We start from the raw sequence: 7,500 nt of genomic DNA, 5'->3' as shown, positions 1-7,500 counted from the left end.
CCCCCAGTCAACTAACAGCTGTCATATCTTTTAAAAAAGCATCAGCCCACCTTTGCTGTACAATATGCAACTCCATGACAAACAGCTGGCAAAACTATGTATCCTCCATAACATCCTCCAAACCAATCTCTGGCAGTGGATTCATAAATTATCCCGAAAACATCCTCCTCATCCTGCCCCTGTCCTCCATATTCATGATAACCTCATCTCTGACCCTCTTCAAGTTGTCAATAACATTAATCTCTTCTTGGGCTACCAACCATTGCTTTCATTTTTGTACCTCTAAAACTTTCTCCATCCTTTTCTCTCTTTCACATATAGGCTCCCAACTTCCACTCCTCCTTTATGATACCCCTATCCAATCCCTATCTTCTGGCAAGTTTCTTGGAGTTGTTTCTGACTACAAGCTCTCTTGGCGAGATCATATTCTCTCCATTAAAGAAAAAGTCCGCCATCGCCTTTAACTCCTACAAACCCTCTGCCACCTATCTTGGGGATCAGACTGCAAAACACTCCTCCATCTCCACATTACCCTAATCCTCTCCACCCTTGATAATAGCTGCCATATGTATTCTTCTGCCTCTGCCTCTATTCTCTCTCACCTTAATCCGATACACCATTGCAGTCTCTGCTTAACCCTAGGAGCCTTCCAATCCTCTCCAGTTGAGAGCCTATATGCTGAATCAGGACTACCATCCATTTAGATGTTGTGTTATTCTGTCTCTAAGAAGCTATGCATGCTTTCATCAATTTTCTCTCTCCAAGCTAACTGTTCCTCAACCCCTTCTTCAAATCTTATCTTCTTCTCTACGTTTACCTGTCCCTTTCCTTGTTCATATGGACACTCTTCTTTTCCATTCATCCTTTCCGCATCTCCGAAATCTTCTTCTTTCAGCCCAAACTTTCCCTCCCTGGCTAATACCTACCTCTTGTAATTGCTCTTCTATATTCCCTGACTTACCAAAGTCAAATATTCCACCTTCTATCCTTCTCACATATTTTCTTGCACATATCTCTAGTCACTCCTCCAGTACTCATACCTACACCGATGGCTCTAAATCCACCTCAGGTGCTAGTTTCGCCGTAGTCTTTCCGTGTCACACATACAGCTTTCCTTTACCACTTGGATTGAGTGTCCTTACAACAGAACTATATGCTATGCTCTTTGCCCTACAATGTATGTCTTCTATCTCTTCCTCATCCTTCATCTTCACTGACTCACACAACTCAGGATCACTCATAAAATTCATTCACCCTACCAACCCCATGGTCCATGAAATACAAGACCAGATGTGCTACTTACTTAGTGATATCATAATTTCAAAGGCACACATTTATCATACAGTAATGTGAATCTTTTAAATGATGCGTATGTTATATTAACACAGAAAAGGGGACTTGAATATTAATTATGCATGTATTTTAGGTTGAATTGTGGCAATTATCTTCCCATGAGTCTGTGGCAATGTCAGCTGGGGATGCGTGAAGGTGTGAGTTTATGATATAATTCAATAGCATATTGTGGATAATGATAACAATGATGGTCATGCAAACCTTTGTTTATTAAGTTGTTTACTAAATTTCCTGACTATTTCTTTAGATCCATTGCCATGTTTTATGTGTAATTCATTATAAACATTAGATATGTCTTGCAAAGTTTAGGATCATTGGGATATTTTCCATGTTCTCTTCTTCAGTCTCCTTAATTTGGCTGTTTCATATGTGGGTCAGCATTGCAATTATGTTACTTGTGTGTCTTTGGGTCTTTGGGAATATTTTTTTTTTTATGGCTACTAATAATTTTCAAAACTTTACAGGTTGAATAAACTGGTACAGCAGCCTCGTGTATTACTTCCCTTGAGGACTGATACTACACCCCAAGACACTTGATGATACGTATCAATTCAACACCTTGCATTTCAAGATGGAGGAGCTAATCAAGGTATGTGGAACACTTAAAGGAAAACTGACACGTAAGTTTTAAAATCGGGATAATCAGATAGCAAAGATAATATTTGGGAAAATGAGTTAGTTAGAAAATGTAGAATTCCAAAGGGTACAAATATATGCTTTATGTTTTAAGAAAGAGGAATCATCTGCAAATATTTATGCCTCAGAAGAATTGGTTGCCAGAGTGAATGTTAAATGCTAGAGCCACCAATATTTTCAGGCAAGGTGAGAGAGTACCGGACTTTTAGGTCTGACTATTATAGACTAATGATCCCAAGATATGGCATGGATGTTTATGTTCTCAGACAGAGTTTGAGTGGAGAAGCACTCAGTGTTATTAAAGGTGGAGAAGATGATTTTCAGAAAATAATTGAATGTATGGATGAGGGATTTGGAAATCCCTCGAGAATAGTTGACTCTATCCTTCATGAAATTAAAGTGATGAAACCTATAGCTGACTCATCCAGTAAGGGATTTGTCGACATGATAAATTGTTTTGAGTGTGCATGGCTAGTTTTGTGTAAGCTGAAGTTAGATAGGAGCTAAACAATGTCACCAGTGTCAGCACTGTTGAAAGATTATTACCTACTAATATTAAAAGGGAATGGGCACTTGCTTGTCAGAAACTTGATCTTAGAATCCCAGTATTTCCCAAGTTAGTTGAATTTTTAGTATAGGTGTGGAAGGTAATAAACTATGTAGACAATTAGGGAGGAAAGAGAATTGAAGCTCATTAAGGAAGGAATGAGCCATGATCCAATACAAAAGTGATTTACAGTGATGTATCCATGGATCTCTTATCCTTATAACTTGAGTAATAATTAATATCTTGCACTTGCTCATCTCAAGTCCACGTTCTCTTCTTCAGTCTCTTTGATTTGGCTGTGTTTCATGTGTGGGTCGGCATTGCAATTATGTTACTTGTGTTCTTTGGAAATATTCTTTTTTTTTATGGCTACTTATAAGTTACAAACTTTACAGGTTGAATAACCTGATACAGCAGCCTCATGTATCACTTCCCCTGAGGACTGATTCTACACCCCAAGACACTTGATGATACAATTCAACACGTTACATTTCAAGATGGAGGAGCTAATCAAGGCATGTGGAACACTTAAAGGAAAACTGACACTTAAGTTTTAAAATCTTTGTATGATGAGATAGCCACAGTTGTTAAATAAAGACTGAGGAAATCATGGGAAATGCTGATAGCAAAGATAATATTTGGGAAAATGAGTTATTTAGAAAATGTAGAACTCTAAAGGGTACAAATATATGCTTCATTATGCTCTAAAGATGGAAAGGGACTTTGATAATTTTCTCTGGTTAGTTGCTGTCAGAATTCAGTGTATTTCACAATTTGGAGAGTGCATGTTCGGGAAGTGTTCATTTTCTGGTGAACGTACAATTTGGGAGGAAAGAGAAATGAAGCTCATTAAAGAAGTAATGAAACATGATCAAATGTAAAAGCGATTTACAGTGATATATCCTTGGATCTCATATCCTGATAACTTGAGTAATAATTATTATCTTGCACTTGCCTGTCTCAAGTCCACAGAATCCTGATTCGTTAAATCTGGACTTAAATATGCAGATGCCTTTTGTAATCAGATGAAAGATATGGTAACTCGTGGTGTTGCTTATCAATTATCCACGGATGAGTTAAAAAAAAAAAATATTCGGGACCAATATTCTCCTTACCACACCATGAGATACACAAACCAGAAAGTTGGTCAACTCCTCTTTGCATAGTATTTAATAGCTCTGCCAAGTACTTGGGCCTATCCTTGAATGATTGTCTCGCAAAGGGTCCAGATGTTTTATCAAGTATATTTGGGATTCTACTAAGATTTCGACAGCATAGAATAGCAGTTACTAAAGTCATTTAGAAAATGTACACATTCCAAAGATAGATCAAAATGTACATAGGTTTTTGTGGTATGATATGGATGTTACAAAAGACCCTGATATTTGTGTGTTGACACAAATAACTTTTGATGACAAGCCAAGTGGAGCCTTTACTACTCTCGCTCTGCATGAAACTACTAGGCTGAATGGCAAATGTGTGGATACTGGAAACAAAATTGTAAGAAATTCCTATGTGGATTTATTGATTAGTAGTCCTTCAGTACAGGAAGGTCAGAATTTTATCAAAGAAACTGGAGAGATAATCAAGGAAGGTGGCTTTGAAATCAAACATTGGATAATTTCTGGAGAAACTAAATGTTTTCAGGTTCAGGACAACATTGATTCAGTAAATGAAAGGGTTTTAAGTCAAAACTGGGATCCTGTTAGTGATACTTATTGAGACAAGTTTCAATTGAACTTTTCCAAAAAGAAGCGAGGTTTAAGAATGAGGAAAGATATATTCTGGTCAGATATAAAACACTAGACACTTTCCAGATTTTTTAACCAGGCGAATGATACTAAGTTGCCATAATTTTTGACCCATTAGGCTTGATAATTCCATTTAATTTGAAGGCAAAAATTCTAATGAGAATTCATCACAACCAAGAGTGATGAAAAGAGGAAAATTGGCTGGGATGGACCGATTGCAGAAGTCATATAAACAATGGAGAGATTTATTCAAGTCAGTGTACAATCTTGAATTCATAATTTTTTGTAGATGCATAAAGCCACAAAATGCAATTAAGAAACACCTTCACTGATTCATTTTTCAGATGCCATTATAAATGCAATGGGGTGTTGTACTTACGTTGATTGGGAGTTAGAGAATGGGTCCTTTCAAAGTAAATTTATAACAGCAAAAAATAAATTAGTACTAATGAAATATTTAACCATTCCCTATCAATCATTCAGGGATTGAATCTACATAAGGTAAACTGCAATCCAAATACTGGGTTCCCTCTGCTTAGAAATTGATAAAATCGAACAGAGCTTAATGTGTGCTTTGTAAAAGGGTCAATAGAGAGTTCACAACTCAGTGTATGGGAGAGTTACCTGAAACAAGGCTTTCTCCTGCTCCCCCTTTTTTCAGTAAGGCAGGTAACCTATTCAAACCCTTCATCATAAAGGATACTGTGATGTATAGAACTCAAGAGAAGGTATATGTTGTTGTGCTTAATTGTTTAGTCAGCAGAGCTGTGTATTTAGATCTTGCTGAAGGCTATGATATAGAGATTTTTAATGGTTCTCCAGAGATTTGTCTCTGTTTGTGGTTTTCCTAAATCTGTATGCTCAGATAGAGGAGCACAATTAATGGTGGCCAACAAGGAGCATAGAGCTATGGTAAAGAATTGGAACATGGCTCACATTTTAGACTTTGCCTCTATAGAGGGAATGTTGTGGCATTTTGATAAGTCAACAGAGGCACCTTGGGAAAATGGATGCAGTGAATCTTTGATCAGATTGGTGAAGAGAGCCATAGTTTCAACAGTGGGTAACAGAATACTTTCGTATGGTGAACTTCAGACAGCATTATTTGAAATAGCCAATTTAATGAATAGTCGCTCAATTGGCATCAAGCCAGGTTCTGACTTTAGCCTAGGCTCTTCTTTGTGTCCAAATAATTTGATATTTGGCAGGTCAAGTAATTTTGTTCCTTCATGTATACAGGATGAATCTTGTAATCTCAGAAAATGTTTCCTGATCGTGTCTTTAAATCCATTGTCATATTTTGTGTAATTCATTATAAACAGTAAAAATGTCTTACAAAGTTCATGATCAATGGGATATTTTCTACAGTCTTTTACAATCTCTTTGATTTGGCTATGTGTCATGTGTGTCAGCATTGCAATTACGTTACTTGTGTGTCTTTGGGAATATTCCTTTTTTTTTATGGCTACTTACAAGTTTGAAAACTTTACAGGTTGAATAAACTGGTACCGCAGCCTCGAGGATGGCTTCCCCTGAGGACTGATTCTACACCGTAAGACAGGGTGTAAGGAGGGAGGGAGAGGGAAAAAGGAAGAGAGAGGGAGAAGGAGAGGGAGGGGGAGGGAGAGGTGCAACCGTTTCCTTTTGGCGCAGTCTTTCTAGAAGTCCCAAGCGGTCCACGAAGAAGGGTCTTGAAGCAAGAAGGATTGTTAATCCTTTTTAGTTGTCTTCCTTCTCCCGTGTTTAGTTTTGTATATTCTTTATTTTTTCTTTTTCCTCCTGGGCGACTTCCTGGGTCTCCTTCTCGGGCTCTTGGGTGACTTTCCGGGGATCCTTCTTGGGCTTTTGGGTGACTTCCTCCTAGGTCTCCTTCTCGGCCTCTTGGGTGACTTCCTCCTGGGTCTCCTTCTCGGGCTCTTGGGTGACTTCCTCCTGGGTCTCCTTCTCAGCTTCTTGGGCGACTTCCTGGGTCTCCTTCTCGGCCTCTTGGGTGACTTCCACCCGGGTCTCCTACTCGGCCTCTTGAGTGACTTCCTCCCGGGTCTCCTTATTGGCCTCATGGGTGACTTCCTCCTGGGTCTCCTTCTCGGCCTCTTGGGTGACTTCCTGGGTCTCCTTCTTGGCCTCTTGGGTGACTTCCGGGGTCTCCTTCTTAGCCTCTTGAGTGACTTCCAAGGGATCCTCCTTGGCCTCCTCTTGAGTGACTTCCCGGGGATCCTCCTCAGTCTCCTCTTGAGTGACTTTCAGGGGATCCTCCTCAGCCTCCTCTTGAGTGACTTTCAGGGGAATGTCCTGGTTTTCTGAATGTGTCTTTTCATTCTTTGTCAGGGCAATGCTGTTTTACTGTATCTTGTGTTTAATAGACCTTTTGCTTTCTTCTAGAAAACATGGCCAAGGTGCGGTGGATAATCAGCAGTGCAATGACGGCGAGAGCGACGGTGCCGATCATCAAGGCGGCCTTTTGTAAGAAGACGTGGAGCGTCTATATTGATTCTTGAAGGCAGTTGTGCTGCTGCTGGAAGTGGAGGAGTCGCGGCTCATACCACAACTATAGGGGGAGGTCGCAGCAGGTGGCGGTGATGTTATTGGAGCGGAACCAAAGGGGGATTCCCGCAGATATTTTTTAATTAAGTCTTTGCGCTTTTAAGTTAAAGCCACCTTTTTAAAAATCAAATAATAGTATTAAATGTAAAAGAATATACCTTGAAAGAGGAGACTGAAAATACTCGCTATGATGCTCTCTTTGTTGCCGCCGCAGATCTAGGTGTGGTTATGATAGGCAAGTTGTATAACTTCCGGGGTGTGTTTGTGTGTTTTCAAAATGTTAAATAAAACACTGTTTTGAGGACACCCTTTTAAAGGTACCGAGAGATCTGATGAAAGTGAACTGTCTAAAAAACAAAAATCTTCTGTATTCTCTTGGATAAATAAACCAATATTTGTATAACCAACCTCTTTTATTTCACATTTGATAATATTGTCTTACATAAGGGTGAAGACCTAAGGGCGCGAAGCGAGCAAGCGCCGCAGGCCCAAACAACCTGGCGTAGCTAGGTGCTACGCAGCTACTTGTATGTATGTATGTATGTGTATATCTATCTGCCTGTCTGTCTCTGTCTGTTTGATTGTTTGTTTGTTTGTTTGTTTGTTTGTTTGTGTCTGTCTGTCTGTCTGTCTGTCTGTCTGTCTGTCTGTCTCTGTCTGTCTGTCTGT

At 39.3% G+C, this 7,500-nt stretch overlaps 1 long non-coding RNA gene across 1 annotated transcript in view; it reads left to right on the top strand.

Moving 5' to 3' along the window:
* LOC113815532 (uncharacterized) overlaps window positions 1-7,234 on the top strand; it is a 9,413-nt gene extending 2,179 nt beyond the window's left edge. Inside the window, exons 2-4 of the long non-coding RNA XR_003476598.2 lie at window positions 1,818-1,942; window positions 2,932-3,051; window positions 6,670-7,234. This is a non-coding gene — a long non-coding RNA (uncharacterized lncRNA). The remainder of the gene's footprint in view (window positions 1-1,817; window positions 1,943-2,931; window positions 3,052-6,669) is intronic.
* The last annotated feature ends 266 nt before the right edge of the window (window positions 7,235-7,500 follow it).

Source organism: Penaeus vannamei, chromosome 3 (genome assembly GCF_042767895.1).
Source record: "Penaeus vannamei isolate JL-2024 chromosome 3, ASM4276789v1, whole genome shotgun sequence".
NCBI classification, from domain to species: domain Eukaryota; kingdom Metazoa; phylum Arthropoda; class Malacostraca; order Decapoda; family Penaeidae; genus Penaeus; species Penaeus vannamei.
This window is presented reverse-complemented; position numbering and strand designations above follow the sequence as displayed.